The sequence below is a fragment of the Amblyomma maculatum genome, chromosome 5 (genome assembly GCF_055883805.1).
Source record: "Amblyomma maculatum isolate TAMU_Amacu chromosome 5, ASM5588380v1, whole genome shotgun sequence".
NCBI classification, from domain to species: Eukaryota; Metazoa; Arthropoda; class Arachnida; order Ixodida; family Ixodidae; genus Amblyomma; species Amblyomma maculatum.
The window spans coordinates 1,011,298-1,033,803 of record NC_139348.1 but is presented as its reverse complement, the minus strand read 5'-3'; positions in this window follow the sequence as shown (position 1 = coordinate 1,033,803).

Below are 22,506 nucleotides of genomic sequence, written 5' to 3'. Positions count from 1 at the left end.
TTCAAAGGTTGACTCGATACCCAGGCAAGGGCATCGAGGGGCCCTATCTCGTAAGCGCTGCCATTGCGACTTTTGCTCGTTCCCCTTGCTCAATGCAGGTATTGTTTGCTTTTGTTTTTATTTTTTTTTACCAATTTAGGAGGCGAGAAGAGGGCGCGACACGGTTTGAAATATTCACCACTCACTTCACTCGCAAGCGCTATCATCGCCACCTTTGCTCGTTCGATGTAATCTGTATGTTTTCATCTCTTGAAGCATATACAGTGCACTAGTTTATACTCAGCGTCATCAAATCTGGCCCTATTTCAGCACAAGCTGCCGCGTTGAAGAGTTATTTCACCAGATTAGAGAACGGAAAATTGATGGCGGTCAAAAATTTGCCGATTGTACGAAATTGGTTGCACAGCAAGGAACAGCTCATCGCAGCTGCCGTACTGGAGGGAAGCCTATATTGAAGCTCGTTTAAAAAACTCGTTCAGCGTTTTCTGTTACCGGACAACGTCGCCTATAAAGTCGTAAGATGAGGTTGTGTGCGGTGACATATTGATCTTATGCGCCTTCATTCGTTACGGTTGTCCTTTAGATATAGGCCAAACAGATACCAGATTGTATATGCAAGCTCAATTGGCTCTACACGTGTGACCGTCAACACAAGGGCCCGCAAAGGCTTGGACGAAGCGAGCAGGCGGACACACACTCGAACGGTTGCTTTTCGAATCCGAATTCGTCGCACGTTCGGCATTTTCCTCAAAGCTTGCAAGGTCAAATGGCACTGCTGAAGCCGCACTGTTCATACAGCGCCTTACGTCCAGCGTCTGATTTTTCTAGCCAGAGATGCACAAACGGAGCTGTTCCAGCTCACAGACCATAGCTTAGAGACATTTATCTGCTAGCGGCATATTGCGAAAAGGAGACATTTATAAACGTTACTTCGAAGAATCCAAAGCCAGAGAGTCAGTGGGTGCACGCGCATCCACTCCTATGCAGTCGCCAACATTCCCACTTTAGTTTAGAATTACATACATACATACATACATACATACATACATACATACATACATACATACATACATACATACATACATACATACATACATACATACATACATACATACATAGATACATACATACATACGTACATACATACATACATACATACATACATACATACATATATACATACATACATACATACATACATACATACATACATACATACATACATACATACATACATACATACATACATACATACATACATACATACATACATACATACATACATGCATACATGCATACATACATGCATACATACATACATACATACATACATACATACATGCATACATACATACATACATACATACATACATACATACATACATACATACATACATACATACATACATACATACATACATACATACATACATACATACATACATACATACATACATACATACTGTGAGCCTTCCGTGGATGTTCTTTAATTTGTACATGCCATGATCTTCCTCTTTCATTTGTACATACCATCATCATCGTCCCGCGGCGCCGGCTCCGGCACGCGCCTGGGTTTTGTCATCGGATTAAAAACGCTAGACAAGGCATCGCTGGCCTTGCCGTCACGACCTTGCCGTCTCAACATAGCCTTCTTTCACAAGTGGTGGAGGTCGAGTTCGATCCCCTTGCTGCCTCTCACTGGAGCTACGTTCCGGTCGTCGTTTGGCAACTACCACCATAATCATGTCCACCGAGAGCAATCCCGACCCGGCCGGACCCTCTACCTCAGCTGCACCGACGCCTCCGACTCTGCCCACACGTCAACGCGACCCACCGCTGTTCGCTGGTCGTCGTGACGAAGACGTGGACGACTGGCTCGACACATATGAACGCTGCAGTGCCTATAACAGGTGGGACGATGCTTTAAAATTTCTCAACGTTTCGTTCTATCTAATTGAGGTCGCCAGAAACTGGTTCATTAATCGCGAACCCCACACTACTAACTGGACCACTTTCAAACAGCAATTCCGACAATACTTCGCCGACCCGGCAGTTCGGTCTGAGATCGCGAGAAACAAGCTCGCTTCCCGCATTCAAGGTCCCGACGAATCATATGCGTCTTACATAGAGGCTGTTCTTGCACTTTGTCGGCGCATTAGTCCCACCATGACGGAACCTGAACGTGTGCACCACGTCTTAAAAGGGATCAATGCTACGGCATATCACACCTTAGTTGCCCAGAATCCTTCAAGTGTCGATTCAATTATTACGACCTGTCAACGCCTCGACCAGCTGCAGTCCTCTCGACTACAGCCCGGCTTCGCAACTGCTCCGACCTCTGCTGACTTTGATCTGCGGGCAATGATTCGAGCAATCATCCGCGAGGAGCTTCAAGCCCTCAATCCTTTCTGTCGACATGGGTGCGATCATTCTTCCGCACCTCCTAATGATGCCGTTCTCCGCAACATGATTAAAGAAGAGTTAGCTACCATCAGCCGCCCTATGACATCCGAACCTTCTGCAATCCGCCCAGCGCCGACCTACGCGCACGTCGCTGCATCCCCCCCTTCTTTGGATCCCCCACCCCGACCGGCACCAACATACAATCACATCAATGCAATGGCGATGGCTCAACCGACACAACCCAATTACGCACCTTGGCGTCCCCCCTGACCAGTCTGCTATTACTGTGGAATTGGAGGACATATATCCCGCTTCTGTCGTCGCCGCCTTCAGAACGAGCGCTGTGGTTACGACACCTTCGAATGCGACATGCCTTCAACCTCATATTATCAACGCCGGTCTATTCCAAGCCCACCTCGACGATCCTCCCCACCTCCAGTATCTTCCTCTGAGCCTCGTGGGAACCATGTATCCCGACGCTGGTCCACATCCCCATACCGCCGCTCAGTTTCCCCTCTCCGCCCCGCAACCGGACTCCCTGTCCGCCATCCGGAAAACTAAGTGTTGCAGTTTCCGGAGGTCAAACTGCACGCTGCGAACTTACTAAAAGTCCTCCTGATCGCCCGTATAACGTTATTGGTGTTATCGCTGAAGGTATACCGGTTGAAGCTTTGATTGATACAGGGGCTGCAATTTCTGTCATTCACGCTGATTTGTGCTACCGTTTGCGAAAAGTGACAACCCCATATGATGGGCCTCAACTCCGTGGAGCCAATAACGTCCCTTTGCGCCCTTCAGCGAAGTGCACCGTACGAGTTGTTATCGACGGCATCCGCCATCATGTGCAGTTTGCTGTGCTCTCACCTTGTGCGCATCTCATGATTTTCGGATGGGATTTTTTGTCAACCGCTTCATCGTTAATTTCTTGTGGTGACCGAGTTATCCATATGACAGACAGCGATTTTTCATCTGACTTTTCTGAACGACATCATCCCCTCGTTGCCGCCGCTGATACTGTTTTGCCTCCTCAGTGCGAAAAACTACTTACTGTTGTTTCTGAACACATCACTGACGGGGACGTCCTCATAGCACCATCATATAGTCATCTTGCACGCGGCATCGCCTTCCCGTCAAGTCTTGTCCGGTTCCACAACGGCTCAGCGACAGTAGTGGCCACTAACACTTCCCGTGAATCCCTCGTGCTCCCAAAAGGAACTTGTGTGAGCCTTCCGTGGATGTTCTTTAATTTGTACATGCCATGATCTTCCTCTTTCATTTGTACATACCATCATCATCGTCCCGCGGCGCCGGCTCCGGCACGCGCCTGGGTTTTGTCATCGGATTAAAAACGCTAGACAAGGCATCGCTGGCCTTGCCGTCACGACCTTGCCGTCTCAACATAGCCTTCTTTCACAATACATACATACATGAAGGAAGGAAAGAAGCCAACAGTCGGCGAGGCCAAGGAAAGCGTTGGGGATGGTACTTTATGTTTTTTTAGGGGTGTGTGTGTGTGTGTGTGTGTGTGTGTGTGTGTGTGTGTGTGTGTGTGTGTGTGTGTGTGTGTGTGTGTGTGTGTGTGTGTGTGTGTGTGTGTGTGTGTGTGTGTGTGTGTGTGTGTGTGTGTGTGTGTGTGTGTGTGTGTGTGTGTGTGTGTGTGTGTGTGTGTGTGTGTGTGTGTGTGTGTGTGTGTGTGTGTGTGTGTGTGTGTGTGTGTGTGTGTGTGTGTGTGTGAAGGAAAGAAGCCAACAGTCGGCGAGACCAAGGAAAGCATTGAGGATGGTACTTTATTCTTTATATATATATATATACCTAGACAACGACAGCTTTGCTCGAAAATTCTAACTATCCCGGTCATAACAGCAGCCCGTGGATACGTTCCTTTTTCTAACTGGAGCCTGCAGATCCAACGTCCTTCACTTTCGTGCTGTTTGCTCTCCATCTAGCCTATTATCAAGTGTAGAGTAGCCAACCAGGCGTTTGCTTGCTGAACGTCCTGGCCTTTCTTCGTTTCTTTACCTCCTCCTCCGCGTTCGTCTTTCGAAGTTCTTTCTGCCCCTTTTCAGAAGTTTATTAGAGTGTTTTTTTTTTGTTTCTTTGTTTCGAACCACAGAATGGGTTGCACACATTGTTACCAAAGACGATGGTATATAGTCGTATTGGCTGCTGTAGGCATTCCAAGGTTGGCGTTAAGAAAGCTTTCTGCCCCTGCAGTTTGTGATTTGTTTACTTCGTTCGATTGCCCAAGTTTGGTATTAATGACTTATGCGAGTTCGCATGCACCTGGTGAGCAACATGCTAATGCATACATGATGCTGCAACATGCACTTTTGAAAAGGCCGTGCCAGCCTTCCGAATGAAGGCGCATTACCCATTTGAATACCGTTCGGCCGATTGCTACGTATGAGTAGCGAGTAGAATAAGGAAGAGCTGCTTACCCTCCTGTTATGCTTAGTGCCACTGCTTGGCAGTTTTTCATTTTATTTAATGCCCTTGTTTACACTGATAGGGAACCACCCTCGAGCACAAAATGGATGAGCATAGTTTTCTCTTCATGAATACAGTTCGTTAAATAAGGTATTCGGAATGCAAATGCGAACAATGTGGGCCTATGATATGTCAAGCTGCAGTAGAGCCAGGTGCTGCCGTCACAACGCGCATTATACAAATGGCTCGGTTTCGGTGGCTTATTATTTTCACTGAAGGCGAGTGCTTGTTTTCTTTTGCTCGTGCATGTGTTTCCTTGCCCATCCTGGTATCTTATGCAAGGTCAGACTGTGCTGGGCTTTCTGTCGAGAAGTCTTAAAGTGTGTTCTTCATCGCATTATCATATTCTTGCATGTGAACTGGTAGTCAGGAATTTTGCATTCAGTACAAATTCTCGTATTCTATATTTCCATACTGCCTTCGCCAAATTTTGCAGCTTGCACTGCGCGGATACGTATAGTCCCCCTAATTTTTGTTGCGTCTTTCTTCGCATGTGTCGGTTCAGTGACCTAACGGTTCAGTGACACTGCTTGACACACGAACATAAAAATTACTGTCCAAGCTTCTGAACGTAATTAGCCAATAGCCACAAATGGACGAGACGTTAATTTCCCGTGGTCATTGGGCCATCTGCAGTATTTATGCATCGTCTGCGACGACTGGAACGCTGTCCATGTGGTCGCATCCGCTGTCACTCTGAATGCGTCAGAAACGTGACTCATTTTGATGCACCCCTCAGTGGAATCTTGAGTGAATTTTTATCCAGTTGGGAGTTAATTGTTCAAAATGGCCCCAATAAAGATTACGCATATAAGAAACTAAGAAACTCAGACAGCCTTTCTAAGGCTGTATGTTTTTAATTCGCAGCTATAGGTGCGGAGTACTGAATATGTAGCGCACAAAGTAATCAACCCGATCAACTATTATGTTTCTTTTTAAAAATACCTTTGCGAGATACACCTTGCGGAATTAATGGCTATGTTAACAGCTAGTGTGACACAGATCACAATGCACGTGATCAAGAGGGAAATTAAGAAAATGACACAGTAGCCTGCCATTCATGTCGTGTTCACTGCAGTTGGGATCGAGACGCGATAGGTATGTAGCCAGTTTTTTTCTCTCTCCTTCTTTCCATCTGCTTCGTGCGGAGAAGGGAGGGCGTTGAAGCCATAATAAAGCTTACTGCACTGGAAGAGGTGAAGATGCAGGGTGCGCTTGCCCATATTGCAAAAAAAAAAAAAAAAAGAAACGAAGGAAAAATTTTTATCTGCGTAGAAACCACGAGGAACATACATTAAAAAAAAATAATAATAATGCACACCACATCTGTAAAGCAGACTTCGAGCACTAAATTACGGCCGGTGCTTGCAGTTTATCCCGGCCGTGGTGGTACAGTGGTAAGATGACCGGCTACTGTTCCGGAGCTCCCGGGTTCGATACCGACCGCCGGCGGCTGAGGTTCGGTGGAGGCGGATCGGAGAGGCGTCCGTGTGCTGTGCGATGTCAGCGCACGTTAAATATTCCCAGGTGGCCGAAATTACTCCGTAGCCCTTTGCTGCAGCTCCTATTTCTCTCCTTCCACTTTCACTCCCACTTCCCTCCTTTCCCTTACGGCGTGGTTTAGGTGTCCGATGAACAAGTGGGACATATACTGCGCCTTCCCTTTCCTGTGAACCAATTATTATTATTATTACAGTTTATTACGGCTGCTAACTCGTGCAATAGATGTGATGGCCTAAGTTATGACAGGGCACATGCATAGAGGGTATTGTCACATGAATAGGGAATTACAACATTATCAATGCTCCGCAATTTTCACAAGAGCAGTATCGTATTCATGTGTAGTTATTTCCACTTTTACGTTGAAAAGGCGTCGCTGTCGACGTAACTCACAACTGAGTAAAACGGTGTCGAGAAAACGTGTGATTTGGTATCAGAATTGTGACGCAACCTTTCTTTGCGCAGCGCATTCAGGGTGTTGTGATGTCATTTCACCTCCCATGCTAGCATCCATCCGCTATAGTAAAGTTGGATGCTATAGTTTGCGACAGGGATTCGAACCGACGACATATATATCTCAGATAAGTGTAGGCGTCCACTGAGAAGTTATACAGCTACTTGATCTCACCCCCCCCCCCCCCCCCCCAAAGAAAAAAAAAACATGAAAGTATTCACGGAATGTAAAAGTGGTGATGCTACCTCCTCTACCTTTAAGGCGAAACTTGTGCGTCCCCTAAATGTCTTTCCCCGTTTCTGGGACTCAAGGAGGCGCTTGCCAATTTCAATTTATCCATGTTATTTCATTTGATTTCGACGCACTGAGTGTATACATTGTTGTCGGTCAAGCTGCTGACAGCGGTTAAATAGAAACCATACTAGTGTTGAGTCGTTTGTCCAATATCCAAATTTTCACATGAGAACAGTAGGTATGAAGTTGCTAGTGTTTAAATCTTCGAGTTCAAGGTGCAGAAAACAAAAAAATACAAGGATCAGTTATAGACGCATCGTCCATTTTCCGCCTTACGACACATGCCATGACGTCTAATTAAGAAGTATTCCGCTACAAATTTACGACTTTCTTTTTGCAGTGTAACAGAAGCACTATATCAGGAAGGCGTTCGGCGGAAAACAATATTTTCCTTTTTTTTTTTTTTTCAGGAAGAGGGTGGGGATGGAACACTGGTATCTTAAAAAAGACCCTCAAAATATATTTATGGTCATATTTTAATCCAATAAACCCATAGTGATAGTCATTGTGAGTACAATCGTGTCTCGGTATACGATCCTCGTTAATATATGGACGAATCGAATTATGGACAGTCTTCCAGGGTATCGAACCCTTTCAATGCATTTACGCCTAATGATTATGGAAACTCGGTGCCCGGACAATGGACAAGAAGAAAATGCGCAGAGCCTATTAGGGCTCATACATCTTTGTCGCGTTAATGTGAACAGTGATGAGAACGGAACCTCTACTCCAATAAAAACGTTTTCTTTTATGCAGTTAGAGTCCCATACATCAGACGAACGAAATAAAATGTGCCAGTGATTGAGGGATGGACTTTTTTTATTGGTTTCATGTTTTACAGCGCAAAGTTGCCCAGTCGACGCACCTTACGAGTTTGAGCGCAATGACGCCGGCCAAGAGAGCAACGCAACGGGAGACATCAGCACCAATTGCGCTGGACGCGTAGCCGTGCACATCACTGTTTGGGCGTCCCGGCCCAGCAAAGCGTTTTTATGTCGTGCCTATCGCTAGCGGCCTCCTACAGGTTTTGGACAAGCGGATATGCGTTTCATGTAGGCGGTAACAAATTTATAATCTTGTAGATAGATACCACATAAATTTTATTTCTTGTGGTATTAGTTAAGGTTTCGACAGACACCTTGGCTATGAAGTCACAAGTATGCAGAGATCTCTTGACGCATATAAAAGGGCCCAATTATCAGTATTTCGGGGTTTGAATTTGCATTAATTTTTACTAAAGCCTGCCTGAGGGAAGGAAATGAGTGTCAGTGAACAAAACATCTCGTCATTACAAAGAAAGAACGTGGAATGAGAATTTGGTGTTCCTGTGTCTTTAAGGAAGGCTGAGACTTTGAAAATAACTTTTCAAGGTTGTCTGTGCAGTTGGCGTAATAAAAGAACTGGATGTGAAATTCGCTTGGGATATTCTAAATACGTTCCACTTTCATTACAGCTCCAAGCTAGACTGACATTTTGTACACTGTCGTTTAAATTCGCATTTTTACGCAAAAAAGTTAAAGGCCCCGTGTTCCGGAAAACCTCGCGTCGCCTTCGTGAGCGGAAAAAAGCGGCATGGTCCTGGCAGGTGCTAGCTCATGACCGGGTGCTGATTGGTCGTAGGGTTGTGTGACATCACGCGATCACGCGACATGCTGCTTAGCAAGAGCTGCCAACTCACGCTTCTCAACTGATATGACTGTTTGAGGGGAATCGAACCTTCCATGCAATGCCATTGCATTCCGAGTCATGCATGCTATCCCTATATGACAGGAAGACATGTTCGCGTACGGCTTCGTTAAGCGGGTCTTTATGTCGGGAGGTCATTCCCGAAATGTGGTATACGACTGTACGCTGAAGAGCATGTGTCAGGTAATAGAGACGTAGAGATAATAGATAATGGAGAAGCTAAGTTACATGCACGTGAACAAAAATCCGCAAAGGGAGCCTGGGGCAGCATCCATAAACAATGTCGCGGCTACGGTGAACAGTAAGTAGTGGACATACGACAACAGTGCATCGCGGCAATTATGCATTAATGATTCTGTTAGAAGCCGCATACTCCATGAAGCTTGTCGCAGAGGGTCACAATATGGCGTCTGCTATGTATACAACATGTGAGCTCTGCAAGTGCGCGTCATAAAATTTATCGCCATTCCAAAATGGGCTTTATGGCCGAGCGTACTTTTTTTTTTCCTTTTTTACCTGTTATGCTTGCACATGCCCGAGCAATCATGCACCAACATGTTTCAGACGTCCGACGGAGGCCCGTTGCAGGACCTTTCTCGGTTACACGAATGTATGGTGCATAGAGGCCGTTTTCATTCCTTCGAGCCTTACAAAAAAAAAAAAAAAAAAAAAAAAAAAAGAGGGAAAAAGTTTATTGCATGCTTAGCATATATCTTATTGTAGTTTATATGTATCAGCATGCGCCTTGATATACTTGCAAAATTTTGTGTATATCTACAGCCCTTCAGATGTGATAACAAGCTTTAAATGCGCATTTTTAATCATCTCGGCCATGGCATTTCCGGAAAGTTAAAACGTCATCCAACATTAGCCTTCCGAAACCTGAGGTAAAATGATGCAGCCTCAGTAAAAAAACCTCTAAATGAAATTAACGCAAGCGTTCACAGAGTAGTACAAACTATGAAGTCATCAAGCAAAGACGTTCGATCGCTTTTAATTTTTGAAAGCAGAAGGTTGATAAACCAGAATCGATATTTTTTTTTCTTTTAAAAAAACATGAAAATGAAATAAGCCTTTTGAAATCTCCCACTCTTCTGCTCGAAAACACCGCACGAACGGATCAGAAAGCCTTTTTGATGTAGCCGATGCCAAAGCGCAATATATTTTTAAAATAAGGAAATGATCTATCAGAAGGTTGCAAAATATAGAAATGTATATTTTTGACAAAAAAGGAAGCCCGACACGACCTTTGCATTAATCGAATATACCTGCGTTACATAAACGAGTAATCTGATTACTTTGTAGGTTCAGGCGACTCCAGAAAAGGGGGCTAGCTAGCGCGGGCGAGGCGCGTTGACGAATAAAACTTATACTCCAACGCACGTGCGTCTGGCGCCATTTCCGCCAGAACTTGCGCGGCTCTTGTTAGCACGTTTGCACTTCTGACCTTAAAGTGACGTCCCCTTTACAGATAAAGATGAGAAACATGAAACTGAAGCTGAATGCTATTGCGGATGCGGAGCCAACCAAGTAGTAGTTCATTCTTGGCGGCACTAGCAGCATTCTCAAACCGCCAGACGACGCCCGCACAACCGGAAGGCGACTGGCGTCGTCTGCTCGCCTCTCTAACGGCTTCCTTGTAAGCGATGAAAGACAGGGCTTCAGTGCGGCCAGCGCAAGTTTCAACACTTTCCGTGTTCCCAGTTGCTTCTAGTTACTTCGAAATTGGCTTAGCTACAGCGAAAAAAGAGAAGTCCGTTTAAAGTATGCTCTTCTCCTTCCTTCCTCCTTACCCAGTTGTTGTCTTCAATTTCCTTTTTTAGTTCTTGTTTCAACTAACCCAACCCGCTAGGTTGTAGCGCTGACAGCAATCCGAAAACGAAGTGAGAAAAGAAGCAAGAAAAAAAAAGAAATGTGGTGGTGTGTTACTTCCCGCGCAGCAGCAGCTCTGGAAGCTGACTTCACTTCTGCGTGTAACCTCCTCTGCTCCCTCTTTTCAGGCTGTCACAATTGTTTCCACCGAAAGCCGCCGTTTTTCCCTTCTGCCTCCTTTCTTGACCGCGCCTCGTCATTTGCGAAAGCAGGCGCAAGACAACTGCAGCGCCGCAGGTCACAAAAACAGAAGGAGGAAAGAAGAATAAAGACGCCACCACAAACGCCCGCTCGAACACACCCAGGACGAGGGTCTTCCGCATGCCCCTTCTTGTCGAAGTACCACCTCCACTAAATTGGCGTCCCCGGAGCCTCTGATACACGAGGTGGGAGAGCCCGGCGGACGGACTGCGGACCACCCGAAAGGCGCCGCCGCCGTTGCGGCTGAGAACTCCAAGGAGCAATTGAAGCTAACCTTAGCATAGCGTTGGAGTAACGAGCTCGTTCGTGCATACGCGTCCACCGCACAGTGAACAGCAGGCACAACCACCGCGTGTTCGGCGTCTGAATGAGCGTAAGAACGAGTAGTGGTCGTACTCTACGGAGTAGTTGAAAAAGCCGACGCCGACAGTTTCGCCGAGAGCCAGCCCTCGCACAAGAGGAGGGCCTGGCCCGTAATGCGAGGCCCCGTCACCGCTGCCGTGCAGGCTGCTGCGGGGGTCTCATCCGTTACACGCTTACGCACACTAGAGAGAAAATGCCTCGTATTGAGAAAAGCTTTGTCTGTGGCCCGCTTCTCCGCCACCGCCTGCACTTACTCGTTCCATGCAGTTTGCGTATACTAGTCGGGCCGCCAAGTGGGAGGGGCTCTGCGCGGGTTTCCGGTGTTGCTTACGGTACTGTCTCTTCCCGTTCATAGGTGGCCGTCGCAGCAGGCACCGGCGCCACCCTTCCGGAGTCTGGGTCAAGACAAGCTTGTGCTCAGTCGGTCGGACGTGTCTGCATGGCGGTGGCCCCCGACCTCACTTCTTGCTGCGTGTAACGACAGCTGCGCTTTCAACGAATACCGCGAGTGTGTGCGCGATCCAGGCTTTAGCTTCACGCTGTGAAAGTTTTTATGTCCATATCACTTATTGGTTGTGGGATATCTTGATGCCATTCTGTACACTGACAACGACAGTCCGCCGTCACATTTTTTGGCACTGCCGTCCATGAGCAGGGAAAGGGCCACTGCGTTGGTGACAATTTTAAAGCGACATCGTTAAAGGCCACTTTCTCCAGAAAATCAGGCGTAGGCATTGTCAGCGTTGTGAGCGAAAAATCACGGGCGTAGCTCTGACAGGTGGTAGTTGGCAGGTGACATACCCAGAACTGATTGGTCTTCGGGGTGTGTGATGTCACGAGACAACATGACGCAGGCGAATTTGCAGGAGCTTGCAACTCCGGGAGCTGCTTTGAGATGAGAGAGCGAAATGGTAATTGAGCTCTTCGGGACACTGATTCCAAGTCAAACCTGCTGGGCGACCCCGGTTCGCTCGTACATTTGGTTAAAGCGAAGCATAAGCACCCGCAAACTTTTTTTTTTTTTTTTACATCACAGTGTGGCTGCAGTAAGCAGCGCGATTTCTATATCCTGCTACTGCAAACATTTTAAGACTATTTGTGTCGTATAATACAATTAATAATCCCAGGACGCATAAGCTACATAGTGTTCGTTAGCGTTAGGAAGATCAGCCACTATGAGATGACCACCAGTGTAGCTAATGCCAAGCTTAACTCTTTCCGTGCGCCCTCTATGTAAAGTGCAGTTTATTGATCAGTAGCATGATGCTCTGTATAGGCCCCCACCTTTAAAAATCCCATAGCTAGGGCCGCCCTCTCCTCCCATTGTTTTATTTTCCTAAAAAGAGAGTGCTAGATATCACTTAGTAGTTAGATTAGTTATTGCTTATTTAACTGATCTTGCCCGTGCTTGTTCCGCGAAAGCAGACTAGGATTAATGATTTGCTGACTTCACTTTATGTTTTGCGAAGGACGTAAAGGGAGTTTAGGAAGTCATATATCTAGAATGTATCTGAAGTGAAAAAACGTTCGTTGCAGCGTTGAAGTAATGCCTTAAATGTTTTTTTTTTTTCACATAAAACTTGGAGCCTCGTTTTCTTTTATATGATCTGCACCTGCACTTCGCGCTTCTGTTTTAGCAATCTTGGCCCTAAGAAGATGAAGAATAATTCGCTAATTGACAACTCGGGCTCAAGTGATATTTCTACTCGCGAAGCTTCCGAAGGAAAACATTAATCATTCGGAAAGGTGTTTTGGGAAACGCCGGCAAATGTCCTCAGCTTCGTGTCTGAATTCGGGACCATTTCATACATGTTTAACAAGCTTCTGGCGACTTCGTTTTCAAGTGGAGAGAGAGCGAAAAAAGAAAGGCAGGGAGGTTAACTAGGCTGTGGTATAGGCTACCCTACTTACCTTACAGGTGGGGAGGGGAAGAAAGCGAGAAAAAGAAATGAAAGAGCGCCAAGGAAAGGCGTCTGTCGAAAGTATGCAAACAAGCAGGTGATGACAGCCTAATTTGATAGCGCTATATATACCTTCTCGGCGGCTCCAAGTTTCAGGAAATATGACAGAGGAGGCGTTTTCAAGAAGTTATGAGAGTTAAGTGTTTCAGTGCTTGCTGCGTTACTCTAGTATACTACAGTATAGTAGACTAGTATAGTAGTAGTATGGTACAATATACTTTAGTACTATACTCTTGTATAGTATTTAGTACAGTTGTTAGTTTATACTCTGACCGCCATATAGTCGCCAAATCAGCTGGTTGGGTGGTCTTTAGCACAGTGTAATGCGCCGATAATAACAACGTCATGACAGATAACACCAGCATTCGTGACCTGACCAGCAGCAGTGGTTCTTTCGCTGATCATTTACTGAGTGAAGATGTGTGCCCAAATAATGAGTGCTTGTACAGTCTCTTAAGCTGCCATCTTATAGACTTATATTTGCGATTTCCTAAGCTTTGACATATGCCGCTTTTCTGAAGTCGCTTAGGTCTCCCAAAGTAAAGAAGCTGCGACTGCCCATTCCCCATCAAGTGAAGCGTGCGTCGCCATTGACCGTGCTATACTCGAATACAAATGATTTCTTTGTGCTTCGAAAGCGGCGGCGGCGACCGCACATATATTAGGTGTCTGGTTATTAATACAGGGAAGCGAGTATTTGTAAGCGCAGAAAAAAACAGAGAAAAAGAAAGTAAATACCGAGGAGTGAAAGAAAAGAGAGAGAAGGACGACGGCGCCAAACGACCCGGGCCCCATCGGCAAAGCCGAATCGGACGCGCGTACCGTGCAATTTGCGGCTCTCTGTGCAGCCACTCCGAGTTCCCGCAGCGGGCGGATAATGGCTTCCAATGTGCTCCTACTCACTCCTTATCCACGAATTGCTGCGGCGGCTCTCTGTTTGCCTTGTGCACCCCCCTCTACTGCTTTCCTGCTGCCGCTAGTCCCTGCACCCCTCTTTCCACATCGCACCTTCCAGTTTCGTCTTTCACATCGGCTCCTTCACCTCTGGATAGAGCAAACAACGTTTAGTGATGGTGCCACGTTTACCGCCTGTTGCCGCCTGCTGCAGCCTCCATGGGCGTGGAGCGGCGCCGCAAATATCTGCGGACGCTCCTCTCGCTTTGGTGAGCGCTGCTCGCAGACACCGCTCGGTGCGCCGCCTGTCTCAACGACGTGCGCACGTACATTTGTTTGTGTGTGTGTGTGAGTGTGTGTGCGTGCGCGCGCGCGTGTGTGTGTGTGTGTGTGTGTGTGTGCGTGTGTGTGTGGTTTGGTTTGGTTTGGTTTGTGGGGTTTAACGTCCCAAAGCGACTCAGGCTATGAGAGACGCCGCAGTGGAGGACTCCGGAAATTTCGACCACCTGGGGTTCTTTAACGTGCACTGACATCGCACAGCACACGGGCGCCTTGCTTTTCGCCTCCATAGAAAGCGGCCGCCGAGGCCGGGATTCGATCCCGCGTCCTTGGGAACAGTAGTCGAGCGCCGTAACCACTGCGCCACCCCGGCGGGATCGTGTGTGTGTGTGTGTGTGCACATAAACACGTACACACACGTGCCATGATCACGTACGTATATACACCGATCGACAGAGCTGTACGAGTAGTTCATTTCTATCATCATGATAGCTGTCAACCTCGGCAGAGGAGGAAAATCCAATTTAACTTTTTGTGTGGCCATGACTACTAGGCGCGAGCTCCATGTGGAGCGAACGGCGCTAGCGTCGACCTAGAGCAGCAAATTGGGATCACATGACTCCTCTTACTGCGTCTGAAGCAGGCGCGCGACAGAATTTGTGGGTTTAAAGATGGTAAAGACGGCGTTTTTATTTGCAGTTTTTCTCGTTAACGAGTGCCAGCATTAACTCGGCGAGTTTACATTGTCGCTGGGGTTTGGCAGTTTATTTAAGTTCTTGCCATTGTTGGTTACTTCCCTGTACCTGAATGCCGGACGTACGAGACAGAACTTGGCTTAAGCTTCCACCACTACAGGCAAAAAAGGAAAAATACAAGCTGAGAAAAGCTTCGTTAGTCATGTTGCAAATGGGTGAAGAAGCCAATCGTCATTCTCATGCGTGCAGCAAACATTTCGACCATGGAGTTGGCGCTAAACAGTTCGATGAGCAGCACCCAGAGCACCGGTGCGTGCGTTTTCGTTCTTGAGCTTACCACTTGTGAAGCTAACGAAGACTGATTGCAGAAACGCAATAAAATGATCTGCGTATGGTTATTTATTTAATTACTTGGATATATTGCAAGCCAATGTTTTTGGTCAAGCAAGATGGGCATACAAATGTAAGCATACAAAAAAAAAAAGGATAACATACAACGCGGGAAAGCACACATGGGCAACAGCAAACTTCAGGAAATAACGACATTATGACGAAAGGTTATTGAAAAAAAAAAAAAAACGGCAACCACAGGTCTCATGTACGGTATGAATGTGAATTTCCTGACACCTCTTTTTGCAAGGAAACGAGATACACTGGACATGCGAAATTTGACTTTCTTTTCACAAAATAACGCATTTCGTGGTAAAGAATTCCGTTGCGTGAGTGTACGGAAAAGCAAACTGTACTTATATGTGCCAGTTGCGAGTGGAAATTTGGGCTAAACAATGATCGTGACTATGCCGCGTTCTCCTTGTACTATAGGGTGCTTGGAACGAAGACCAACTAGCCCAGCACGATGTTTTATTGTTGTACTAAGATGCTTAAGAGATTTTATTTTGGGATGGTGAAGATAATATTTACGGAGACGGTTTAGAGAAATGTACGACGGCTAAGTTTCCTCCGGGCTTCTAACGTGTATATTATTCTGCTTGATTGTTTAGAAGGAGAATCTAATCTAAGCGTTTATGTTCCCCAAAAATAAGTCTGCTTTTTTCTGAGCCCTTTAAAGCTCCATAATATGTCTTGATGAGTCAGCTTAAGCGGCTTCAGCGGTGCTGAAGTAGTAATTTCAAGTGATCGAGAGGCCAACTAAACGCGAAAAAGACAATTACAATTTATTTGTTGAGGTACGTAAGGGCCAACAAAACTTCTCTGCGCTTTGAACATAAACATCCGTGCGAAACCCGAGTGACAGTGATCGCATTCAGTGCACAAGAATGCGCATCCTTATGTGGAAAACATCTATGCACAGAAGAACTAAACGATTTCTCCGCAGCGTCCTCACTACCCAGCTTGACTCATCTAATTCTGGGCAGCAGCCTAACCGCGCCGCGTTCGCCGGCGCTTTCCGAAGGCGCTCTGCATCTATCGGGCAAACAGCTCCGCTGGTCTCGCAGAGAAATCTTATCTCCGAAATTCGGCTCGTGACCGCTGACTGGTTGTGTAGCAGCTTCAGTTCTTTCCATAACAGCAACACCAACACAAGCTGATGAGCGTTGTCGTCGCAGTTGTCAGAACTTCGGTGAAGTGCCTTCTTGTCGAATGAATGGGCGTAATACCTCAAATTAAGCTTAAGCTGGCCCAGAACGATGTGTATAATAAATAAACAAATGTTACATTAGCGTGAAACTAAAATGCCTATGAAAGCATCACACAGCAGCAGTTCAACGAACGTTATCCCACTTAGCGCCAAGTCCGCTGCCGAGAGGCGGCACCACCATATGTCCTCGCGGGGCCAATACGGACCGGCATATGTAAGGAGAAGTGGAGCGAAACGCTACAGTTTGGTAATTCTCGTCACCTAACCTTTGAATGCGTGCAGTCATGATAGTCAGATAATTAGCTGATATGACCCGCCACACCTCTACTACAACTCCGCTTAAGGCTGACGACATATGTTGGAAAAACAAACAACAAAAGACTACAAAGCAAGAAGTAGTGAACGAGGAAGTGGCTGAAAGGCAGCGAAATTTCTCATGGGTTATATTTTTCGTACCTGCAGCTGAAGGGACCCGGAATCCTAGACTAACTTGTGAATCTGTGTGTAGCAAAGTGGTATTTTTTAATGCATCCTTTACTAATGTTCGCACCAATTGTTCTCCCGAGGAAATTAGTTGAAGAGAAGCTGCATAATATTTCGAGAATTTCGCGATATTCAAAGATTGAAATCTATATAGGCTAAAATGCATTCATGCAAAGTGTTTTTGCATTCAAACTGATGGCGTAATCGACGAATAAATCTCGAGCTTCTCCTCACAGCACTGAAGTTGTGCGATGTTCGATGATGACATCACGGGCGGTAATAATTCTTAAGTTCGTTGCTTTCGCCCACATCCTGCTGTGCCTTTTATGGCGGTGCTAACCCACATTTCTAAGGCTTTGCTTCTGGCAGCTTTGTTTTTACTTCTGCCAACAAATAGTGTCTATGCAGGAAACGTACCGGTGCCGTCAATGGCGTCATAATGCGCCCCCAACCGTCGCGGCGCATTCCGATAGCCTGATAGCCGTCGTGGTTTTAATCGCTTATTGCACCATTGTTTCAAATGCTAGCGCTAAGATATTTCCCATGCTTAAACGGCAGCTATAATAATTCGACCGCTGGAAACTCATCGTGATCTAAAACCGCTGCAGATTCCCTTTAAGTAACAGGTTGCTCATAGAACGAAATTCAGCAGAGGGTTTTGCTGCGCGAGCAGAACTCCACACAGTGAAACCTAATCAAGAATACTGTGGGTTGCACCTGGCGAGTTGGGACAAAAAAAAAAACAAACAAAAAAAAAAAAAGAAGCCGTCGGGGTGGAGTGGATTTAAAACTAGGAATTCCTGATGGTAAACGAGCCAAATTCCTAATCAGATTTTACACATAAAGAATATTACTCGACAAACACGGGTTAAACATGGGTTAAAATCCAACATGGGTTAAAATCCACGCAATATAAACATGGGTTAAAACCCACGTGAACTCGGGCTGCGTGATCCATTAAAAATCAGGCATGTACAGCAACACTTCCATTCTCAGAAGCCACTCAGACACTTGTCTTGTGTTTTGAAAATATTAATAACGCTCGAAACGGCTTCTCGAAAATACTGCCGTATTTTCCTCGTATCAATGTCTACATGCCTGAAAGCCATTCTAGATCGCCAGATACTGTGCAGGTCCAATAACATGATCATGTCCATAGGTAGCCCATCGTCATCGTCAAATGGTAAAAATCGAATTCCGAATGCATCCACGGGTAGATCTTTTTTTAATCGTTCGTTGTAGAATGTCCCAGAAGTAAAAGGCTTCCCAACAGTCAAATAAGGAAAGAATTTTTACGAACTGTGTGTCAGGTTAGGTTGAACAAACTTTTGCCAAATTCATTTGTAAGTTCGGCGAGCATGCAAGGGAGGATTTTTGGAATCCGCAAAGAAGTGTACATGTCTTGTCGTGCATTGCAAACCCGATTTTCGTTTGAATATTTATCAGCTGTGACGCGAAATAAACTTGATAAAGACTTGTGCGATGTCTTTCTGCCCATACCATTGCACAGAACATTGTATTGCGCAGGTCTATTAGGATTCAGTCCTTAAACGAGTAAAAATATAGCCGTTGACTATTACTGCTTTTGTTTTTCTATGAAGCGAGAGCCTTAAACGTCTGTGTTGATGGGGCCAAACCATGGACGCAAAAAGGGATGCCATAATGCTTAGTGCATGCGGTGTAGTACTTTTCTTACCCTTACAGTGTGGTCAGGTGTCCACAGAGAAAGTGTGACCGATAGAGCGCGTTTTCTTTCTCGTAAATCAAATACTAATGAGTAAAAACTAATGATAATTAGTGATGATAATTAATACTAATAATAAAATAATGACAATGAATAATGATGATGACAGTAATCAACAGTCTTAGATGAAACAAGGAATGAAAAGTAAAAATATTGCAAAAAATAATATATAACAAAAATAAAAAAATAAACAAAAATAAAATAATATAAAATGGAAATAAACCCATTAAAAACTAAAAATTAAACATTACAAAAATGGTGCGACGAAACTAATGCATTTTGCAATCTTATGATGCGGCTTCTGCAGTGATCTCTAATTTTACTCTCAAACCATACAATATTTGCACAAGAGTCGTCAGCCGTATATTTGACTGACGTAACATGGCTCAAATGTTTTTATTGAATTCAAGGATCCGCAGCCATCAAAATGCCACTCACTTTCGCTCTGTGCATTGCACGCCGTTATCTACATTAACGTCCATCTGTACGCAGAAACGTTTCGCACGCCCTACTCCGTTTAACTGTAGTGTATATAACCGTATCATTTTTATGGGGCCTAAACTAACGATGACTATATTGTTTGCTCCAAAGCTGTTTTCTCAATATCTAAGAGGATTTGTACACACAGAATGGAAATAGATATTGCCAACTGGGGCGAAGAAGTAAATATATCTCTCAAATCATCAAACAGCCCCGCAGCAATCAAGAAGCTGCACCGCAGCTCCTACGTCCTCGTTGGAGTCGAGTGAGTGAGACGCATGGCTCCGAAGCGGCCCAGTGATTCCGCCCCAAGTGGTTCGGGAGTTGGGCTTCATAGAAAGTCAGTTCATAAGGGATATCGACGAACACTGTACCCATTCCACTGGGGCGCCATGTACAACATGGTGTATGCAGTGGGTTGACCACAAGGCTTTCGGAAGCACACTTTAGAAGTTACAAGTGTCTTCGGTAATTTTTTTGTTCTGGAGAGCGAGAGATAACTTCATGTCAATTGAAACAAGACTGTGTAGAGCGAGCATTAATTTTGGATGGAGCCCTGCCTCATTTTTCCGTAAAGGTTGTGGCCTTTCAACGTCACAAATCATAAATGTTAGTTCTTAACAAAGGTCATTGCTTGGGCATGTCCGCATTCAATGGCATTGGAATAGCGTGCAAGGGAATAACAGCAGCGCACAATACAGCAGCTTCAGCTGTGATTTTCTAATTTATTGAGCGTAATGCCACGGCTGTAACAAATAATCGGGTACTGTTTGCATTCTGACAAAAATAAAACAGAAGGCAATGATTAGCAAATTTGTTTGGCATTTGATCCATTGTCCTCTACTTTCATGAGCGGAAAAAATATTTGTAAATGAAAAAAAAAAAAACAAACAAACAACGAATAATTCGCAAAAGGGACACTTTTGGCAGCAATACAAGAAAACAACAGAATGCACTAGTCTATGGGGCTGTCAAGACGTTCGATATTTCATGATTCTAGTCAAGTGGTGCACGTTACGCTGGAATCGTGTCCTTAATAGTTAAAGGAAAACCCGCCGTGGTGGTTCAGTGGTTAGGGCGCCCGACTATACTATGCCCGAGGATGCAGGATCGAATCCCGGCCGCAGCGATCGCTGTTCGATGAAGGCTAAAAACTAGGCGCCCGTGCGCTGTGCGATGTCAGTGCACGTTAAAGAACTCCAGGTGATCGAGATTTTCGGAGCCCTCAACTACGGCAGTTCTAATAGCCACAAAACAAACTTATAGTTAGAGGAATATAGTTGCTTAAATGAGCAGGAACGGAGCTGTGGCCTTGTGGTCGAGCAGCCACCTCATCTGCTCAAAATATAGCTGTCTCGATGGCCGCAAAACCACCACAACGTTCGAACCCTCGTTCAGATGCTTCAGATTCCATAACTGTGCAAGCATTCACGCCACGAGAGAAAGCTGCAAAAAGCTATTAGTGCAGATGTATGGATAGATAAAACTCTTTATTAAGTTAAAGAAGGCTATTTTAGAGCCGTGATAGGTGGACCTCCTAGTCCGGCAGTCCATTGGCCTTCAGCGCAGCTTCAGCCCTGTTCACCAGTCTTCGCTGGTCTCGTGGGTTATCAAATGGCCTCCCATTATTAGAGCAAAAACTGCACATGATACCTTCCTCTGTTTAACTACGCAGCCAATCAGCCATCAGTGGAGTGACTAAATAATTGTAAGGCAATTGTGGAACATTCTAAGATATCTTTATTACCATATTTATATAAACGCTCTTAGTTTCCGACGGGTCAAAAAATTTTGCTTCTAAAGTTTGTCCTGCGCTGACAAAGAGTAATAAAGAATACCACAGAAGGACAATAAGGTACGCTTTTAAATATAAAAATAAAAAATAAGCCTACCGAGGGTAGATCTGCTTATGCATTAATTAATTAATTAATTTTATTTATTTCAAATACTTTCCAGCCCCGAAGGCAATACAGAAAGGAGTGGTACAAACAAAAACAAAAATACATTGCATAGTTATACAATACTGAAGTTATATAATAGCAGAAAAATGTTTTTTTGATATTTGCAACATCAGTAATGGCAGCGATGGAGGGAGGAAGGTCGTTCCAGTCAGCGCTCGTTTTAGGAACAAAAGAATCATGACACATTTTTGTTCTCGAAAATGAAACACCAACTTTAAATATAAGATCGGAACGGGATGAAATGTATGTAATGTTCGCAACAAGATGATTCCTTAACAGAGAGTTATGATGATACATTCTATGGAAAATACATAGTCGAAAACGCTTTCGGCATGAAGAAAGGTCGATCCGGTAAGGCGTGCTTTTCATAGGAGTAATGCTAGCGTAACGGGCATAGTTAAGAAGAAACATGCCGCACGATTTTGAATGGATTCTAGTATGTTTATCAGTGTGATCAAATTAGGATCCCAAACAGCAGATGCGTATTCTAACTTTGGTCGTACTACTGTTTTATAAAGGGTTAGTTTTATCGGCAGAGGCGCGGTAGAGAAATTTCGACGCAAGTATCCAAGAGTCCCGTTGGCGTTATTGGTGACATGTTCGACGTGTCTGTTCGACAATTTACGTGAGATATGAACACTTAGGTATTTGTAAGAGTTAACAGATGCAAGGCGAATGTCGTGAAGAACTTATGTACGCTTGTTGTCAGTGACGCTAGTGCGACGTGATACATGCATTGCCTTACATTTATTAATGTTTTATCGCATGAGCCATTTATCACACCAGTTAGATATGCTGGTGAGATTATCCTGAAGATAAATAGAATCAGTCTGCAGAGATATTTTGTGATAGATGACGCAGTCGTCTGCGCAAAGCCTAATAGAAGAATGAGAAATGCATTCAGGAAGGTCGTTAATGTATATTAGAAAGAGAAGAGGACCCAGTACCGATCCTTGGGGTACACCCGATGTTACGGAAGTGCGAGAGGAGGAGCAGCCGTTAGCAAGACATACTGGGTACGATTTGATAAGAACCTTTTAATCCAGTTGAGTACGTTAGGGTCAATGTTAAGCATGCTAAGTTTAAGTATTAGGAGATCATTGGGAACAATATCGAAAGCGTTCGCAAAGTCCCCCCCCCCCCCCCCCC